Raw genomic sequence first — 20798 nt, 5'->3', positions numbered from 1 at the left:
TTAGACCAGTTTTGGGGGAATAATTTATTATTCTTTTGTCCTTTTCTCACCCCATTTCTTCTCTATTACTATGTGCTTTAAGAATTTGGCAAATAGAGAGTGAAGGTTTTAATTTAAAAAAGGAATGAGGAAGGAGGTGAAGAAAGAGAGAAGAGCAGGAAGGGAACAAATGTTGAGCAAATGCAGAGTACATGGCTACTCGGGAGGCTACACGCTAGAGCCATGGTCCCCTGGAGGAGAGAGACCTGGAGGTTGAAGTGCTGGGAGATGTGAGTGGTCATCGTCCATAGGAAGACTTTTGTGTGAGGAGACTCTCCCAGAGTCTCATGATCTGATCACAAGTATTTGTGGTTGTTTGCAGAGAACAGCTAGGGAGGAATTGGTATTTTGGTCTTTTCCACTCCCAGAAAGCCCCTGGGGTTCTTATGCAGATGATCCTTCACTGCCATAAGAGTTTTGCAAGACAGGGAGTCAAGAGGGAGCCAAGAAGATTTTCTGACTGGTCTTGTACTTCTGGAGCTACAGAGCCCACTTAAATGATCCTTTGAGTTTTTTGTTTTTTTAAAATTATGAATGTTTGTATGTAGATAGGTATGCACCAAACATTGAGCATAGACTATGGTTTAAAGAAGAATAAAACAGATACTTGCGTCGCCTGGGTTATATAAAGTTATTATCTTTGGAACCCCCCATATAGCTAACTCTGACCATGGCGCTCTCCATCCTCTCCAGAGCTAACCTGGATCCTGAAGTTGGTATTTACTAATCTTTGCGTTACTTTATTGAATTAGCACACATGTACCTCATCTTTATATATTGCTCAGTTTTTCATATTTTTGAAATGGTATGTGATATATGGCATCAGATTGCACATATTCTTTTAGGACTTGCTTTTGTGTTGTTGCTCAAACTTGTTTGAGGTTTATGAATGTTGACATGTGTAGCTCTTGTTCATTTTCACTGATTTTTAATCCACTGTAGGACAGTATCAATTTACGTACTCTTCTTTGCTAAACAGTTTGGTCATTTCCCCGTCTTTCATCAATACTGCCATGAGCATGCTTGTCTAGAGCTGATCCTTAGGAAGGAGAATTAGGGAGTACAAGCATAGTCACATCTCCAAGCAGAATTATCTAGGATAAGCACAGTCACATCTTGAACTCTGCTAAATGTGAAATTGTTTTTTGAGGTGGGTGTAGCAATTTGTACGCCTACCAGCATTTTATAAAACTTGCCGTTTATTCACATCACCAAGAGCACTTGGCATCATTCAACCTGTAACCAATTTGCAGCAGGGCAGAAAAGTGTACTCTGTGATCAGCTGCTGGGAGGCAGAGTGTGTGGAATTTTGAGTTTACCCTCAAAGGACATCCCTGTACTCCAGCTTTCTTGTGAGACAGTGGGAATTCAGACCCAGCGACTGTGGTATATGGGGACCAGTTTTTGGAAAGTGTCTGTGAAAATAAATATTTCAATGATCTAGATCACTGAAGCTGAAAACTGGTCACCACTCCATCCTGGGCAGGTATGTGGACCTGCAAGGGCACTTATGAAGGAAGTGACAAGAAGCATCTGACAGTGGGAGATGCCCGTGACCAAACCAGTGGTGGACATGGGCCAGTCTGACCTTACAGATCTCTCTCCCTGTGTGAGACGTGGAAGCAGAACTGATTTCCTTTGTATTGAGTAAGCCCTTTGGCTCCTCAACAATTCGTTGTGGGGTTGGGGTGGGGGTATGGCAGGACATGTCAAAAAGGGAAAGAGAGGAACTTATGCTATAGAAGGAAACTTGAAAACTCAAACAACTAACTAGAAAATAAGTGTGATTATATTTATATTGCAAACAAATGAAACAGGTGAGGCTAAATTCATACCATTTGGTGATATAAAAACCCTTCTCCCCTATTTTATACTAAGTCTGATTTAAACTTCTGAGAAGCTGCACCATAATCCAGCCTTCTTATAGTGAACCAGCCTTATTTCTCATGACCCCCTCCAAAATTGTCATCTTGTCTTATCAGTCTGTGGTTCTCACAGTCGAATGAATGTCAAGATTTTATTGTTTTCCTTCTCTTTAGAATAACCTCTCCTCACTTCTTTCTCTATATAAATCGTCTGAGGTTCTACTTAAAACTGTAACTTAAACCAATTTTGTTTACGGAAATTACAATATTCGTATGGACTTCTGTCTTTCTAGAAATTTCCAACATTTGCTTTTGGTAAATTATGAAATATTTGTCCTTGGACTCACCCTTCAGATTCCAAGGGAGCGATACCTCAAGTAAGTGTCCTAGAGGTCAAACTCCATTTTTAAACCCCTTTCTGCCCTTAGTTGAGCATGGCCCATGTGACAGTGCCAGTGACCAATGGCAGTTCTTCCCTGGTACAACAGGACATAACCCATCACAGCCAACTTTGTTGGAAGCCCTAGGAGTTCAAGTCTGTGGCTCACATGAACATCAGACACCTCTTCCTAAATCCCCAGTGCCATGCTCCCCAATGTCCTGATAAAAACTTCTGCCACTTCCTGCCTCCTCCTTGTGAAAAGGTCTATTAGTAAAAGCCTCTCTCTAAAAGAAACCAAAAGGAAATTCAAGCTAGCTTAAGTAAGTGAATAAATAAGTAAATATTGATTCATGCACCTGAGAAGTGAAAGCATGAGGTAGACTTTGAGAGCATTTAGATCTAGGGTCTCCAACAAAGTTGTCTGACTCAGTTTCCCTATTTCTGGGCTCTGCTTCCTTATACATGACAACTTCATTGTTATGGAAGCTTTTCTATGGGACAGGAAAGAGGAATATGGTCAGCCTCAGCTCCTTATCTCCATAGTTCATGAACTAAAAGAAAGAGAGCCTCTCTCATTCCCAATATCTAGCTAATCTCATGAAGGACTAAGATGTGCATGTCTACCTGTTAGATTATCACACTCATTGACTGGATAGGTTATCCTGAGGAGCTAGGCCAAACCCCGTGGCTAGGAGAGGGTGGGATTGTGTGATTGACAGGCCCCCTCAGAATCACCATGAAAGAAAGAGGAATATTTCCTCAGTGGAAATAGTGATGAAGTGTGAACACGTGTGCATGCATGTGCGGATACACACACACACAGAGTCCACTAGGCCCCTCTAAGATAAGCCAAGTTAGGGATCCTACACTGAACACTTCCATGTCTCCATGTATAAAAGAAACTTGAAATGTTTATGACATGAACCTCTCAAATTGTCGGTCTCTTAAATTTTCCCTCAGTGGCAGAATGACTGCTTAGAAAAGTTAAAAAATTAAGAGGACAATGTGCCTGAAAAGATAACTTTCTTCTGATAAATGAGATCTTGGCACACTCAAGTGTTGGTCTCTGGCTCAGCCTCCCTTACTGAGAGGAGTTTCTTTCTGAGGAACTCAGGCCTGAGAATAATCAAGATTCACTCACCTGGTTCCACTCTGGTCAGTCAATTAGGGTTTCATTCCTTGAGATCCCAGTCAAAGTGTCTGCACCTTTTCTCCTAAGAAGTTCCTAAGTATAAATATGCACACAAAGTAAAGATACCTACTAAAGCTACTCATTGACACCCAAAATCTAACTTTGGAAATGAATGGTGCCTCATTCCACTGTATTCAATGTAAACTTAACCCCAAGTTCCAAGACTCCAAAAAGGTCTCATACTATTCTCCCTTAGGGCCAATGAAGGTCTCTCCTAAATCTTTATTTTCCTTATCCATTTTAGCTGACATATTGCTAGCTTTTTCCCTGAACGGTTATATATTTATAGTCCTTGCAAGGCAGAACATCTTTGCCCAAAGTGAATTGTATGTTCCACAAGAGTGTGTAGTTATAGAAAGATCAATATCCTATACTTATCATATTGTATGCTGCATACACTTAATGCATACTTTTTAATAGCCTTGGAAAAAATATATATATAGTCCCTATTTTTATATATAGATTTTTGCTTTGAGCTCACAAAGTTCACATAGTTCAAAAAATAATTGATCAATTAGTTTCTAAAGGGATGGAGGCAATCTCTCTGCAACACCTCCCTCTCTTTTTTTCTCTGAACTTTTTGGACTGAAAAATTTACTCATACTTTTAAGCCAGTGTTTCTCAAATTGTTTCAGTATATCAACAATTAATTCTGCAAGCTGTCTCTCAAAAAATTTTTTTTGAGATTTACAAAGTACTTAAGCATAATAAACATTCTGAATGTGCCTGCACTAAAGAAAACAGCTTAATTTAATCTAGTACCTCCCAAACTTATTTGACCATGGAACAGTTTTATAGGACAGATTTATTAAAATTTTACAGATCTAGTGCTTGAGGAACAAAGTATGGGAAATACTGACAAATGGAGAGATATGGACTTCCTTTAAGAGACAATGGCATCTCTGAAGTGTTTTGCCAAAAGATAGTATTTTCATGGAAGGTGGAGAGAAAAGGGTTAAAGTGTCAGGCTGGTATAGGAACAAGGCCATTTACCTGGGAGCTCATCCATCTGGATCCTAGGTCCATCACTGCAATTAATGCACAGCTTTCACTCGGACTCTATATTACCTTTTTGCTTTTTTCTTTGGTGCATTTCTTGTCTATTTTTAATTTGCTATTTGGTTATGTTGGCTCTCTCTAAGTTGCTTTAAAATCATTTTTTCATTTACTTAATAAAAGTTTATTGAAAACACTGTGTGATTTGTGTAGGCTCTGTGCTAGATGTAGGAATAAAAATTTAATGATAAATATATGAAAAATACCTTTTTAAATTTTCCAGTCCACTGGGAATTTGAGATAAGTAAGCAACCTATATACCAAAGTACTATAAAGCAGATTCTAAGGAACCTCAGAGTGTTATCCCAAGCTTCAATGATCAGTTAAGTTTTTTTTTTTTTTAATTTTTTTTAAAGATTTTATTTATTTATTTCACAGATATCACAAGTCAGACAGAGATCACAAGTAGGCAGAGAGGCAAGCAGAGAGAAAGGGGGAAGCAGGCTCCCCGCCTAGCAGAGAGCCTGATACAGGGCTCGATCCGAGGACCCTGGGATCATGACCTGAGCCTAAGGCAGAGGCTTTAACCCATTGAGCCACCCAGGAGCCCCTAGTTAAGTTTTCTTGAAAGACATCATATCAAAGACTTGGATGAATGGGTGATGGTGAGGAGACCACCTGTCAGAGAGCATTGTTCCAAGTATTCTCTCGAATAGCATGTGATCTGCTGATAGGAGGAAAGAGAAAACATGCTGGGTTCAAACTAACAGATTAAACATTTAGTATGTCTGCAGCACAGGAGGAATTTGGGGAAGAGAATGGTGGATAGAGGAAGCAAGAACTTAGGCACAGCCTAGCAAGCCATTTTTAAGAGTTTGGACATGATCTACTCATGGAATGGAAGAAGAAACATTGTTAAAATGTCTATACTACTCAAAGCAGTCTACACATTTAATGAAATCCCCACCAAAATACTGAAAACATTTTTCACAGGCTTAGAACAATTCTAAAATTAGTATGTGACTACAAAGGACCTAGAATAGCCAAAGCAATCTTTAAAAAGAAAGACAAAACTGGAGGTATCACAATTCCAGACTTCAAGTTATATTACAAAGCTGTAGTAATCAAAGCAACATGGCACTGGCATAAAAATAGACACATAGGTCAATAGAACAGAATAGAAAACCCAAAAATAAACCCAAAATTTTATGGCCAATTAAGCTTTGACAAAGGAAAAAAGAATATACAATGGGAAAAAGACCGTCTCTTCAACAAATGATGTTAGGAAAACTGGACATCCACATGCAAAAGAATGAAACTGGACCACTTTCTTAGATAATACACAAAAATATAAACTCAGAATGGATTAAAGACCTATATATGTGAGATATGAAACCATAAACATCCTTACAGAGAACACAGTCAGAAGTTTCTCTAACATCAGGGCTAGCAACATTTTTCTAGATTGGTCTCCTGAGACCAAAGAAATAAAAGCAAAAATAAAGTACTGGGATCACATCAAAATAAAAAGCTTCTGTACAGTGAAGTAAACAATCAACAAAACTAAAAGACAACGTAAAAAATTGGATGAAATATTTTCAGATGATATACCTGATAAAGGGCTAGTATCTAAAATATATAAAGAATTTATCTTTAGGGTAAATACCCAGTAGTGCAATTGCTGGGTCATAGGAAGAATTTATAAAGCTCAACACTCAAAAAATAATCCAATTAAAAAAGGGCAGAAGACGTGGCCAGACATTTCTTCAAAGAAGACATCCAGACAGCCAGAATACACATGAAAAGATGCTCAATATCACTCACCGTCAGGGAAACGCAAATCAAAACTACAATGACCTATCACCTCACAACTGTCAGAAAGGCTGAAATCAAAAACATAAGACACAAGTGTTGGTGATGATGTGGAGAAGAACCCTTTTGCTCTATTTGTGGGAATGCAGACTGGTGCAGCAAAGTTATGGAAACAGCCCAAGTGTCCACTGATGGATGGATAAAGAGGTGTTTTATATGTGCAGTGGAATATTATTCAGCCATAAAAAGAATTAAATCTTACCGTTTACAAGAACATGGATAGAGTAGGAGAGTATAATGCCAACCAAATAAGTCAGAGAAAGACAAATACCATATTCTTTTACTTATATGTGGAATTTAAGAAATAAGACAAAGGGGAAGAGGGGGAGAGATAGGGGAAAAAGGGGGGGAGGGGGGAGGGGTGGAAAGGGAGGAGGGGCGGGGGAGAGAGAGAGATAAACCAAGAAACAGACTCTTAATTGCAGAGAACAAACCGATGGTTACCAGAAGGAAGGGGTAGGGGTCTGGAGGAAATAGGTGAAGAGGATTAGAGTACACTTATCACACTGAGCACTGAGTAATGTACAGAATTGTTGAATCACTATATTGTACACCTGAAACTAATGTCACACTGTATGTTAACTATACTGGAATTAAAATAAAAATCAATGTGAGAAAGGGTTTAGACATGATCAGATTTGTTTTAGAAAGATAATGTTGATTATACTGTGGAAAACTGAAAGGGTTAAGACAAAAAGCTAGGACAGCTGGCTAATTTTTAAGTCAAACATAAAAGTTCCCCAAATAGGAGCAACTCATGTAAGCTACTCCGGCAGCCAATCCATGCTCTCTTCAGATCTCTGTAGGTTCAGCTAATGGGATCAGGAGGAAAAGCTAGGAAGTAGGGTCAACAGAAAAGGGCAGCAGGATTAACCACACATTAGTCTCTGCTGCAGATACAGCCTATGCTTGACTTATGGAACAAGTACGCGTAACTCATCACAGCGTCTCTCAGTCCTGCTGCTCATTAGAACCACCAAAGAACTTTTTAAAATGCTGAAGCTGAGATTCTGATTCGATTGCTCTGGACTGGGGTCTTGAAAACAGTCTCGAGTGGGATCAGTAGGCAGGACTGAGATTCAGGGAGAACCAATGAGTCTACCCAGAAATTCAGACCTTTCTTAATTTACATTCTATAGTCTAAGCTAGTTCTTAAACTGTAATGGGCATCAGAATTTTATGGGGGAGATTGTCAAAACTCAGACGGATATGCTCTACTCTGAGTTTCTGATTCGGTAGGTGTGGGTGGCACCTGAGAATCTGCATTTCTAACAAGTACAAAAATTATGCTTGTCCAGAGACCAGACTTTGAGAACCACTAGTCTTAGGCAATCATTATGGGAATGAGATTTTTTTTTTAAAGGATTTTTTTTTCCCCTGGAGGAACTAAGTTTTGTTTTGTTCTTTTATTAATTTATGTATGTGGAATCTTTTGTTTCAGAATAAAGTCTTACACACAGCAAAGAATTTCCATAGAGTAATTTATAAAAATACAAGTTTTTTTTTTTAAGATTTTATTTATTTATTTGACAGAGATCTCAAGTAGGCAGAGAGGCAGACAGAGAGAGGGGGGAAGGAAGCAGGCTCCCTGCTGAGCAGAGAGCCTGATGTGGGGCTCTATCCCAGGACCCTGAGATCATGACCTGAGCCAAAGGCAGAGGCTTAACCCACTGATTCACACAGGTGCCCCAAAAATATAAGTTTTAAAATAAGTTTGGCATGTTTTGTATAAACTATGTAATTCCTTGCATCACTATTATTTTTAACAATAAAATCTGCTCAAAGGCTAAATCATTATAGACTTTTATTTCTAAAAATATACCAATATTAAATGTCACAGGAACTATACATATAAAAGTAAAGCCATCAAAATAAAATGAAATGATGCAATTTTGAAATTAAGGAACTGCCTTCTTCTCAATTAGGAAAAAATCTGGCTAAACAGATGGATCCTGAACTGAGCCCTGAAGGAGAATAGACTTGGCTTTATTGGACCATGACTGTTGGCCACGGCTTTGCCCTTTCATTGTCATTAACTCTTAGCACTTTACCACTACTTAGACTGGAATATTCCAGAAATAAGGTGACTCCTAAATTAGCTTTGGGGAACATCTTAACAACTGACAAGAAAAGCCACCAAGGCAACACCATTTTTTTTTCCTTCAAATTTTAATTCAAATTCTAGTTAGTTAACATACAGTGTGATATTGGTTTCGGGAGAATTTAGTGATTCCTCACTTACATTTAACACCCAGTGCTCATCACAAGTGCCCTCCCTAGTACCCACCACCCATTTAGTGCATCCCTCCACCCACCTTCCCTCTAGCAACCCTCAGTTTGTTCTCTATAGCTAAGAGTCTCTTATAATTTACCTCCCTCTCTTTTTTTTCCCCTTCCCCTATGCTTATTTTTCATTTCTGATTAAGTCATCAAACAAACGAGAATTTTTTAAAGATTTTATTTGTTGAGAGAGAGAGAGAGAGAGAGTGTGTGTGTGTGTGTGTGTGTGTGTTAATGTGTGTAAGCAGTGAAGGGGCAGAAAGAGAGAGAATCTCAAGCAGACTCCCTTCTGAGCATGAAGCCCTACTCAGGGCTCAATCCCACCACCTTGAGATCATGACCTGACCCAAAATCAAGAGTCAGATGCTTAACTGAGTCACACCAGCATCCCTAAACAACAGTAGAACTTTTAATTAAGTTTGGATGGTTTCTCGATTTTACCTTCACCCAAATTTTTCCTGATAAACCTTCCTTTAATAAGATGGTTCCTGCACATGCCAAAATTCCATTCCAAAAGCAAGAATGTGGTTTCTGCAATCTCACAGTTGTCACTCCCGTGCTCTCAAGAACTCTCAATTTATCTGGAGCCATTTCTGCATTTCAGGGCAATGGGAAATTAGTTTAACATACAGTAAAATCATAGGCAAAGAAAACCAAAGCCTCTGTAAGCCCACAGATAGACTTTCACTTTTTTCAAATCATGCAAAATATGTTTTCAGTAATCATTTGTGTCAGAAGTAATTTGTGGGGTAACTACTCACTACTAAAGAAACATTTGCTAAACACCAGTGGAAGATAGGAGCTAGACAGGTTCTCAACACAGGCTTAGTTTCATCATAAGCATGTAGATCATTCATCATTACTTATGCACAGGCTAAAATGACATGTTTTAACTCAAAACAATCAAAAGCCCGCATGGTTAAATATTTAGTCCTGTCAATCACTAAGAATATTAGTCAATCACTATTGAATATTAGTATAGATTTTATGTATCTACATTTTAAGTTTATGTATTCGGGAGAGAGTGAGTTCACATGCATGAGTGTGCCCAAGCATGTGGGGCAGGGGCACAGACTCCCCGCTGAGAGCAGAGCCCTATAGGAGGCTCAATCCCTTGACCCTAAGATCATGACTGAGCTGAAATCAAGAGCTGAATGCTTAACTGACAGAGCCACCCAGGGGCCCCAATATAGGTTATATTTTTATAATAAAATATTCACTATTAAAACTATACAAGAAAAAAATTGAATACTTTGGATATTACCTATTTTTTGATGTTCAAGTAAGCAATATTTTCATTTAGAAGTATAATCTAATTCAGTCATTTTGTAAGACTGTCCAAGAATTTGATCATTATTTTAAGTATTTTAAGGAAAAAAAGAAAAACAAATTTGTAAGAAATGGATCAAAATATGAACAAGTATTCAGAGCATTCTTTTCTTTCTCCTTTGTTCCATGCCAACAAGGGCAATAAAATTTAAATATTTTCCTCTAGCTAATGTAGTAAATGACATTATCAAGCAGGAGACCTATGGAAAACCCTATCATATTATTTATGGTTCTTTGAAGTGGCTGTTTATAGGTTGATAAGACACAACCTAATCATATCCACTTTAGAGAAGTTAGAGACGATCTCTTTCCACACCCTCACTAACCTATGAGGAAACGGAAGCCCAGAGCTAACACCGGGAATCCGTAGACGTCCCTCTGTCATATGTGCCCTTGTAGCATACAGAGCGCGGCTGGTGATACACTCTGGTGTGGTGTCTGTGTCAACAATGGAAAAACTGCTCGGTGGCTCTCAAACATTTGTGTGCTGCTGGGTTTGTTACACACACCCCAGGCCCAGAGAGACAATTCACTAGGTCTGAATGGAGCCCAGGTGTCTGCAGTTTCAGCAGGGATGGTGAGATCACTGCGCTGACGCAGGTCAGTCTCGGTTGGTATTGAGAAACGCAGAGAACTGTAGAATGGAACGTTTCAGAAAGGGGTTTTATGCTGAATGAGCACATTTTCCCAACCAAGTGACAGCTTTTTCATCAAAACTTAATGGCTTCCCCTTTCCTTTACAACTATATGGAAAGAGGGAATGCTGTTTATACAAGACACCAGGAAGACCACAGAGCAATAATGATCAACTTCTCGCACCTGACCATCAATCACCTGGGGATACCTGGAAACGTACACATTCACAGGCCCTCTTTTGAAGAGTCTTACTTATGGGGATGTATGTGGTAGTCCCCAGGAATCTGTAGTTTTCATAATCACTCCTGGTAATTCTTATAATCAACCCCCACTTTTTAAAAATTTTTTAAAATTTATTCATGAGAGAGAGAGAGAAAGAGGGGGAAGGGGGGAGAGGGAGAAGCTGGCTCCCCACTGAGCAAGGAACCCAACATGGGCTCCACCCCAGGACCCTGGGATCACTACTTCAACACTTCTCAACGTTGATCTATGAAAGGTGAGGTAAAATAGAGTTGTCCATGGTAAGGGGTTTTAAAAAATCAGCTGGGAGGCTATTAAGGAGGTGGACCTTAAGCCTGTCATCACAGGGTAAATAATGAACTTCTGACCTGGGCCAAAGTGCAAATACTTCAAGGACTCCGTATGCTCTGTAAACCAGGGACATAAGCATTCCTTTTTTGTTTTTAAAAACCACTGACTTTTAGGGTGCTTTGAGTGTCTCAGGGGGTTAAGCATCTGCCTTTGGCTCAGGTTGTGATTCCACGGTCCTGAGATCAAGACCCCGCATTGGGGGGCGGGGGTCCCTACTCAGCGGAGAGTTTGCTTCTCTCTCTCCCCGACACATCGCCCGCGTGGTCTCTCTTTCTCTCTCAAATAAACAAAATCTTTTAAGAAAAACTCACGGACTTTTGTTCCCTTAGTGGGACATAATTTGCATTGCTCCCCAAGCTTTGCTCCCTAAATTAGAGTTCTAAGACCCTAAATAAGTGCTTTTGTTTTCTTTCAGTTCTGCCTCTTTTCTCAGTCAACAGGTATATAAAATCAGCTCGGGGGACGCGGTGAGACATTTACCTCCACAGCTTCTGAACGCGTAGGGCTGGAGCATGGTCCAAGAACTGGCATTGCTGCAAGTCCCCAGGTGATGCTGAGGATGCTGTGAAACCCCCGGGGCGGGGCCATGCTGTGCGAGGTGAGACAAGAAAATGCCCAGAGGCCCTGGTAGGATCCCTGACGAAGCCCGGACATATGCCCACGGTTGCCGGAGGAGCAGTAATGTGGCCTCTGCTGCTTTTCTTGCCTCCAAGGTTCAAGCAAGTGTTTCTGGTTCGTGGAACCTAAAGAACTTCTAGACAACGAAGTTCCCAGGCTTCCAGCTGTTACAACCAGTGGGTGCAGCCACGGGGATGGCGGGGCGGGGGGGAATGGGGAGGACAGGGAAGCCATTAACGGAAGCTCTAAGAGAAGAAATTGTGCTCAACTGCTAACCCAAAAGCTTGCATAGATGTGCAGGAAAGTTTTCATAGTCATTTGTTCCAAACTATAAAAGTCCGTTTATCCCTGCCTATACTCCAAATATAAAGGGATTAGGAGGATCTGAGGTTCTTGGAAAAACAAGAAAATAAGACCCTAAAAGAGAGAAATTTCAAGGTTGAGGTGATCAGACCAGACTGTCCAATGTGACTAATAACATGCACACAGTCAAGAGGCTTACTTAACAAAACCTGAAAGTAATATGATCAATGAAAGAAATCTTTGCTCTGTTGGCACGTACCCAAATGCAGAATCCCACTTGGACTTTGGAAACTATCCTTTTCTGTGAAAGTGAGCTATTAATAGGGGGAGTAGGCTTTGGAAACAAAGGCAAAGGGATCACAAGGAAGGCCACAAATCTGTGTTGGGAGAACAGAATTTTGCCCAGAGTAAGGCATACTTTAAGCGAGGGAAAGGAAGACTGAAAGGTGTTCTAAGTATACAGAAGGGGATCTCACAGTCCCTAGGCAAGTGAAGGCACTAAGACGCAATAATAAAAATGAAAATAAGAAAGGAGCTTTAGGGACAAAGAAATAAATGAACGTTAAAGGGGTACCTATAGAGAAAGCAGCCACCAAGGCAGTAAGCCTTGCATTAGAAATAAGAGTGGTGGGTATTATGGAGGGCACGTATTGCATGGAGGGCTGGGTGTGGTGCATAAACAATGAATTCTGTTATGCTGAAAAGAAATTAAAAAAAAAAAAAGAAATAAGATTTTGGTGAACAGAAAGAAGCCAGTCATTAAGGTGTAGTTAGCTTGTCTGTCTTCCACCAAATCTGCCTCTGTACAGGCACCATTTTAAAATCAGGCATCAAAACAGAATACTCCTGGCATAAAAGATCTGGTTTCATAAAATGACACGAAACAGGGACGCTGAAACTGTCACCGATTCAGGGAGCCTGAGATCATCAGATAATCACATTAGCACAGAGCCAGACTTTCAAGCGCTATGTTTTCTTCAATTTTCTCTTGAATCCTTGTGTTTATAGTAATTCTATTTTGCAGAGTTGAAAAGTAATATTCTTTGCTCTCAGTAAATGAAACACTCCACGTTGCTGCCATATCTAAAGACATTTTAGGTCCCACGGACACATTTAGAAATGCTTAGATAGAAGAAATCACAAAGATAATAAACAGAGTAAATTAAGCATACTTTAACTTATGTTAAACCTTAAGACCTCTTTACGGGAAAAAGTGTACTTTGGAAGGAATGAACGAGATAGTGAGAGAGGGAACACAAGCAGGGGGAGCAGCAGGCAGAGGGAAAAGCAGGCTCCTCTCTGAGCATGGAGGCCCATAATGGGCTCAGTCCCTGGACGCTGGGATCATGACCTGAGCTGAAGACAGACGCTTAATGACTGAGCCACGCAGGCGCTCCCTATGATAGATTATTGAATGAACAAAGCAAAAGCAGCATTATATATATGCTTAGGGTCACATCTAGTAAATTGAAAAAATAAACACATTAAACGGATAAGTGGGCATGTCTGATAGACATTAAACTAGTAGACCAGGTGAGACAGGCAAAGGAGAAAGGAGGACTTAGAGTTTATAGGCTTTAGTTCCACTCAAGGATTATGAGCCTTTTATTTATTTATTTATTTTAAATTTTATTTATTTACTTATTTATTTGACAGATCACAAGGAGGCAGAGAGGCAGGCAGAGAGAGAGAGGGAGAAAGCAGGCTCCCCACTGAGCAGAGAGCCCAACGTGGGGCTCGATCCCAAGACCCTGAGATCATGACCTGAGCCGAAGGCAGAGGCTTTAACCCACTGAGCCACCTAGGCACCCCGAGCCTTTTGTTTTATAAACATAAAAGATTTATCATTTAAATATCAAAATGCTGGATTTAGGAAAGCCGATTACTTGCACATTTCTTGACTTCCCTGGTTTTAGATTATCTTCTCAGCATTTCATACAGGAAACCAATGAAGTAATATATGCTGAGTTATAAGGAAAATAATTTATTTCACAAAAATGTGACATTAATGTAAGGTATCAGGAAGACATTCTCCATCAAGCAAATACAAAAGAAATATATAACTCATGCACTCCTCAGTACATATAGAAATTCATTAATCAGAAGTCGCTGTGTAAAAGACCAGTTATGAATCTATAACCCATTGGAACACAGAATTAATACTAAAATAATATAGAATCTGATTACAGAAAAGAACACAAAACTTGCAATTCTGGAATTAAAAGCTACATAATTTTCTCTAATAGGCCAAACCAAAATTCTCTGCTGTGCCCCTGAAATGGGAGCCTAGAAGTGGAAGAACGCACACATGCAAAGGTGGCCTCGTCTTTCATGTAAGGAGTGTAGCACTTTGTCATCATTGGGAAGACTGCCAGGAGTGCTGCCTGGTCCACAGCATGCTGGGGGAAGGTCACCAAGAAGACGTGACCGCCAGCTGACCCGTGAGCTGGACGTGGGAGATCCCAGGCTGCGCACCCCCACCCCTGTCTTTGGAACATGGATTCTGCTTGCCTTTCCTGCTTCCAGAGACTTCTCCAAGGACAAAGCCTTGGGCAGTGATGTGGTGTTGAGAACACCTGTGTGGGACCTGTGACTGATTCCAGTTAAGGCCTCTATATAAACTTTAAAGACCTGGCCAGCAGACATGAGGATCGATTTGCTTTACTGCCTCCACAAGACAAGCCTCCTATGTAAGTTCCCTCTGCTTCTGAAAACTGCCACCTACCAACCTGGATGGCCTGCCCCTTCACGGTCTCCCTGCCCTCTGAGGACAGGGGCCATTTCACATCATACCTGGGAGCTCCTGAGGAACCCACGAACCAACACAGCTCGGAGAATGGCACCATGTGATGGTAATCCCCTGACTTAATTAAGGCCATTCCCCCTTTAGGGACAACCAGCATCTGGTGACGGATCATCTGGATCCCCTGCCACAATTCTGAAGGATCCGGTGAGCTTTAGAGCAACCCGTGGGTGGCTAAGGACTTGACTGTTACTGTGTAACAACACACTTTCCCCATGCATGCAGACGTGTTTTCTTCTCCCTGTTCCTATGGGTGGTTGTGCACAAGCACTCCCCCAAATCTTCCCATGCTCAAATCTCCACCCTGGAGGACAGTATAGTAGGTTCCAGCTAATAAGGTTAACAAGAATAAATATGCTCTAAATTACTGAAAAGAGAAGAACTGAAAAACCCTAAAGAAAATTTAAAAAATGTGGGGAGCCTGGGTGGCTCCGTCAGTTAAGTCTGTCTTCGGCTGAGGTCCTGATCCCAGGGTCCTGAGACTGAGCGGCACATCAGGCTTCCTGCTCAGTGGGGAGCCTGCTTCTCCCTCCCTGCCCCCCACCCTGGTTTGTGCTCTCATTCTCCTGTGGTCTCTCTCTAATAAGTAAAATCCTTTAAAAAGAAAATTTAAAAAATGCAAAAACTCATAAAAATTCTGTAAAAGGATCAATACAAGATCAGTACAATAAAATCTACAGCCCTCCGCATCTCAACAAATATTTGAATATATAATGGCAAATTTCTGGATAACAACAGAAAGATAAAACATCTTGGAAATCCACCCCAAAAGTAAAGGAAAGCACATGGTATATGTGAAATAAATCTTGAAATTTAAAAAGAAGAGGGCAACGAAGAGGAAAGATTTTCTTACCAGTCATGAAAATATTATATAAAACTTGAGTGATTTTATTAATTTAATATTGGATGGCAAATAAAGAGGTTATGCAGAGAACTGTAAAGACAGACTCATGAACATATAAGGATTTAGTTTGTGATAAAAACAGCAATTTATGTAAGTGGGAAAAGAATAGTGTTGAAATGAGTGACTAACCATTTGCAAAACATTGAGTGAGATTTACAAGTCCTACTGTACACTAAAATAAAGCTTAGCTTTCCACGTAAACCTCTGATTCCATCCTTTCTTCTACCCCAGCACTTAATTCCATCCCTTTTCCTCACCTTTTTCTGTATGTTCCACCTCTTCCTCTCTTTTCCATCAACAATTAAGCATACTTAAGTCTTTCCTATCTTAAACTACCAACCAACTAAACAAAAGAAAAACTCTAAACCCAACCTGCTTCTTCCAGCTACCACCATGTTTCTTGGCTTCTTGAAAGAACCCTCCGTTGTTCCTGTCTTTGCTTCCCCTCCACTTTTCTTACACGGCACACCGTGTCTTACAGTGGGTCTCTGGAATAGGTTCTGCAACCAGAGAACTCTGGGCAAAAGGATTTTCAGGATGTGCTCTTAGGAGGTACAGCAGGAAGAAGGTGAAGAAGGTAAAATTAAACAGATGGAGAAGGTGACCCACGGTGTAGGTCCTACTGAGTGCTCAGGTGATCCTGTTGGGGGCGGGGCTAGAATTCTTCCAGTTGAAACATGGGGAGCAGGCCTTTTGATCCCACCACAGACAGTCACTGGCCTGGGCTGCCTTGTGCATGACAGTGCCCTGCCACTCAGGGTAACTGCCCATGGCAGGTGGTGATTCCTGATCAAAGAATGGAGTATTTGGCCTTCCAGAAGGGACTGGGTGGAGCAAGATGGTATCCACTACATTATCCACTACATCTACTTGGTGAGGGGTTTACAACCACTGGCTTCTTAAGTGATTTCTCCCCATCAGGGAAAAGCTTGACCTGGATTTTGGTTACTCCGGTTTCCTGGGGGAAATTAGGTGAGAAGTATTAGTAGAATGAGCTACAACCCCTATGGTTCCACCTGATCTCAAAACTACAACAGGCGTTCATCTTCTCCTACTCCACCACCCATCTTAGGTGCCCCTTCCCTCGGCTGACACCTCTGCCCGCTGAGGCAGTTTGCTGGGTTGGCTGACTCACCACCATGAATTGACACCCCGGTTGCTGGGCTGCTCCCAGGCTGCAGCTGCTCTACTCCTTCCAAGAGGGTCACTGTGAATGACGGCAATCAGAGCCACTCCCACTTAACTCTTTCATTTCCAAGCCCCAAATTCTACTTCTGTGGACACAGCTCCACAAACAGTTCCTGATTTAGGCTCCATCTGACAGGCAGGAAGGTGATGCCTTTCTCCCAGAGTATCTTCCCCAAGCTGGCACCTCAGCTACGCCTGGAAGAGGCCAATCCATGTCCATCAGGCTGATTGATTCTGAGTCATGTAGTAATGTGATAGGACCAGCAAATCCCTTGTTCTTGTGCAGGACTGGAACTAGATAAGGCAAGTGAGGACTTAGGGTGCACCATTTAAGGGAACCACGCAACTGGAGTGCCTAGGTGGCTCAGTCAGTGAAATGCATCACACTTCATTTTGGCTCATGACCTCAGGGTTCTGAGATATGTCAGTGTCTGGCTCCACACTGGGCGTAGAGCCTGCTTAAGGTTGCTTAAGGGTCTCTCTTTCCCTCTCCCTCTCCCGCTGTCCCACCCTGCCTTTTCTCTAAAAAAAAGAAGGGGGAAAAAAAAGTAAGGGAAGAAACCGCTCAACCTCAAGGGTGTGACATTTCTCTCAGACAATGTCTCTTTCCTGCAAAATGGCTGACCAGGCCCACTAACGGGAGGTCTGCCTATCAAAAATTTCTTCTCACCAATTTCTTCTTAGGCCAGCCCTGTTACTTGCAGTACAGAAAGAAACATTTTTGCCTTGCCCCTGCCATACCAGCTGACTCAGTCATTAATCCTGCTCCCTTTTTTCTCCTGGAGAGAAGCCATAAAGAACTTTTGATGAGGCAGTAAGAGTGATCTGAGCAAGAAGTACCAGACAATAGCAGCAAATGACTCGGTATGGGATCCTTGCGTTCATCCTCTTTATTTGTGCTTTCTTGCTCTGTTCAGGCTCAATTCCAGATGTACTACTTCTGTCTTACCATGGGTTTCTGCTGGGCCTTCCCCTACTTACGATTCCATGATTAGAATTCATGAGAGAAACTGGCCACTTAGTCACTTGATGCTCTAGGGTCAGATGCTCACTCCTATTGCCCTTATAAGATCCACGCGATGTCCATTTTCACTACAGATAACATGAGGACTATAGTGTCTCGGATTGTATGGCCAAGTCAAAGATCATTTGCATTATACCCTGACCTTGTTCTTCCTTGCAAAGCTCTTTTCTGTTCTTGTCTTCATTCAAAGATGGCAGTTTTCCATGTCACCTGATAAATGGATTCCAGCAATATTTACAGTTACAGAGTTCTAGAAGTTCTACCAAATGTTGTGTTTTTTTAATATGTTGTGAGAGACGTAAGATGCAATAAGTTTATTTTGGAGAAGATGGGCCTTTTGCCAGCACATATTGTTCCCATTCTGAAGCTCCCTTCGTGTCTGGTTCTCTTTCCTTAGAAGGGCCAGCGTCTATCACTAAGCTGTGCTTGGATTTGGCCCTTTGTGTGGTAGCCTATAGGGGAAATAAGAGTAAGGCTAAAGAGGGAAAGCACTGAATAGCGAGACACCTGCCTCATTGGAGTCCTCAGCATAATCTTCAAGCAAAGGGACAGCCACAATCTTTTAGTAACAGGCAATGAACCATGTCTTCTGGCTTAGCAGTTTCAAGGGACTCTGGGAGTTCAAGTCTATCAGCAGCATCTCCTCTTTTCCTCTTAGCCCACCATGGTATGGAAGAGCTTTCAGAGCTGAGAATTCAACCTGTTTGAAATTTTCCTACTCTTACCAATAAATTGTGAGTCTGCTCCTGTCTGACTCCCAAGATTCTTATAAAGTTTCCCAGTTCTTTATTATCTGACCAATCCTTACTTTTGAAACTTCATTTCTCATCACTCATCAAGCTCTTTATTTACTACAGTCTGTAACTAGACAATTATTTCTTAGCTCTGAAGTCTTAGTTAATACTCACTGTTGAGGAAATGCTATCAACCATAAGTGATATAATATAGTGTGTTGGTTAACAGAATATGTCCTGAGAGACTGAATCATCAGTCTTTCTTAGGCCAAGGGCTTCACTTTGTACTGCCTGTGAATCCTCCGCCAAACTACAGATATCTTTATGTTCAGCTTCCTCTCCTGTAAAACAAATATAGGTATTCTTCTTCACCATATTGTGGTGACAATTAAATAAGATGACATGTGTAAAATATTTGTAATATGTGAGATATAGAAGACTGAATAAATGTTAGCTATTTAAAAATTTTCTCTATGTTCTATAACTACTTCTGCTAAAGTTCACATACAGTATTATAATCGCCTATTTTTTTCTTTACGTTCTTCCCAGGATTATGAATTCCTGGGAGCCTAAGATACAATCTGTATAGTCTAGAAATAATTATACAAAGTTTGTAAAGAAGGTAATGGTGATGCTGTGAGGACATCTAAATCATTCTGAGGATTTAGGGAGTGTTCAGGGAAGGAAGGCATGAAAATTTGTGTTCAGTTCTGAAGAATAAACAGGAGAAATCCAAGGAGAGCATCTGAGAAGAAAGAAAAGGGCACTCTCTGGATAGAAGACAGGATTGGTGAGGGTTTGGATGCAGTAAAGAACATTAGAAAAGACATTGCTAAGACAGGAGCAAAAGGCAAGCAGGGAAGTGGTGGGAGGTGAGGCCAGTGACTGGTAGTCAGCAGGTGTTGACATGAGTAAAGCCTTTGTTTTCAGACACTCCTGGGTAGTAGAGGGTTCTTTGGAACCAAAGATTAGGTTTCTCAACATCCTGGCTGGATGGAGACTTAAAATTGTATTTAATCTGATTAAAAGAAAATAAGAAATGTTACTTTTTTTCTATGTGTTTGTGTCTAGGGGTAAAGTTACATCAGTTGCAGCTTTCCAGTGAAGCATTAGCTACCTTGCCTTGGGTTTTAGATCAAATGGGAGCTGAGGTAGAGATGATAATAGTGAATAGTACTTCTTTAAAAAGGTGTATGGTAAAATATAGGATAGAAAAGTACTCTAATTACTAAGGAATAATAGGGAACCAAGGGCAAGCTTTTTGATCATGCTGGGTGGGAGTTGTCAGTGTTTGAATGTGGTACAAAGAGGAAAGCAGCTATTGCTGATGAATCACAGTTTCTGAGGAGCATAAAGCTACAAAATCTAAAGAACAGGAGGATGAATTAGCCTTGAATGAGGGAAGAGGGAGTTAAGATACACTTCCTCCACTATGACAGGAGGAAACTAGAAGAAGATGTACAAGTTAAAGTTATTTTTACATGGGGAATAGGAAGTTTAAGAGTCTCAGAGAATGAGGTAAATGGTAGTGGAGTGATAATATTCGTGAAGTAGGTAAAAATTTGGAAAATCTCCTGAAGGGGAAAGAGAAATGAGTTGACTGGGGACACTTAAGATTATATATCTGGGTAGAATTGAAGGCAGATATAACATATTGGCAAAGCACGCAACTTGAAGAGATTTTGTTGGAAGGTAGATGATCTGAAGAATGGGAGGCAAGAACATCATGGTGTCATCTTTTACTGACTTTAGCCACACCATATTTTTTTTTCAAGATATTTATTTATCTATTTGACAGATCACAAGCAGTCAGAGATAGCCACACCATATTAACCTATCTGCTTATCTACCTAATAGCCAGGCTGTAAAATTCATGTAGACAATGACCATGTCATTTTATATTTTTGTTTCCCCAGTCCTAGAACAGTGTCTTCCACATAGTGAGTGCTCAGAGGAACTGACCTTTTGGGAGATCTGCTTGCAAAGAGAACATTCTGCTTAAGAACAAAACAAAACAAAAAAGATTGAGGGTACATTTCCAG

The 20798-nt window shown here is 40.8% G+C and overlaps 1 long non-coding RNA gene across 1 annotated transcript; it reads right to left on the bottom strand.

Annotated features, from left to right (window-relative positions):
* Positions 1-758: 758 nt before the first annotated feature.
* Positions 759-16312, bottom strand: LOC116876877. Its single transcript, XR_004384475.1, has 3 exons — positions 16183-16312; positions 3428-3500; positions 759-1078 (listed from the first exon to the last, which is right to left on the bottom strand). It is a non-coding gene; the product is annotated as an uncharacterized LOC116876877 (long non-coding RNA).
* Positions 16313-20798: the final 4486 nt, after the last annotated feature.

This window comes from Lontra canadensis, unplaced genomic scaffold (assembly GCF_010015895.1).
Source record: "Lontra canadensis isolate GAN:19392208 unplaced genomic scaffold, GSC_riverotter_1.0 scaffold48, whole genome shotgun sequence".
Lineage (NCBI taxonomy): Eukaryota > Metazoa > Chordata > Mammalia > Carnivora > Mustelidae > Lontra > Lontra canadensis.
This window is presented reverse-complemented; position numbering and strand designations above follow the sequence as displayed.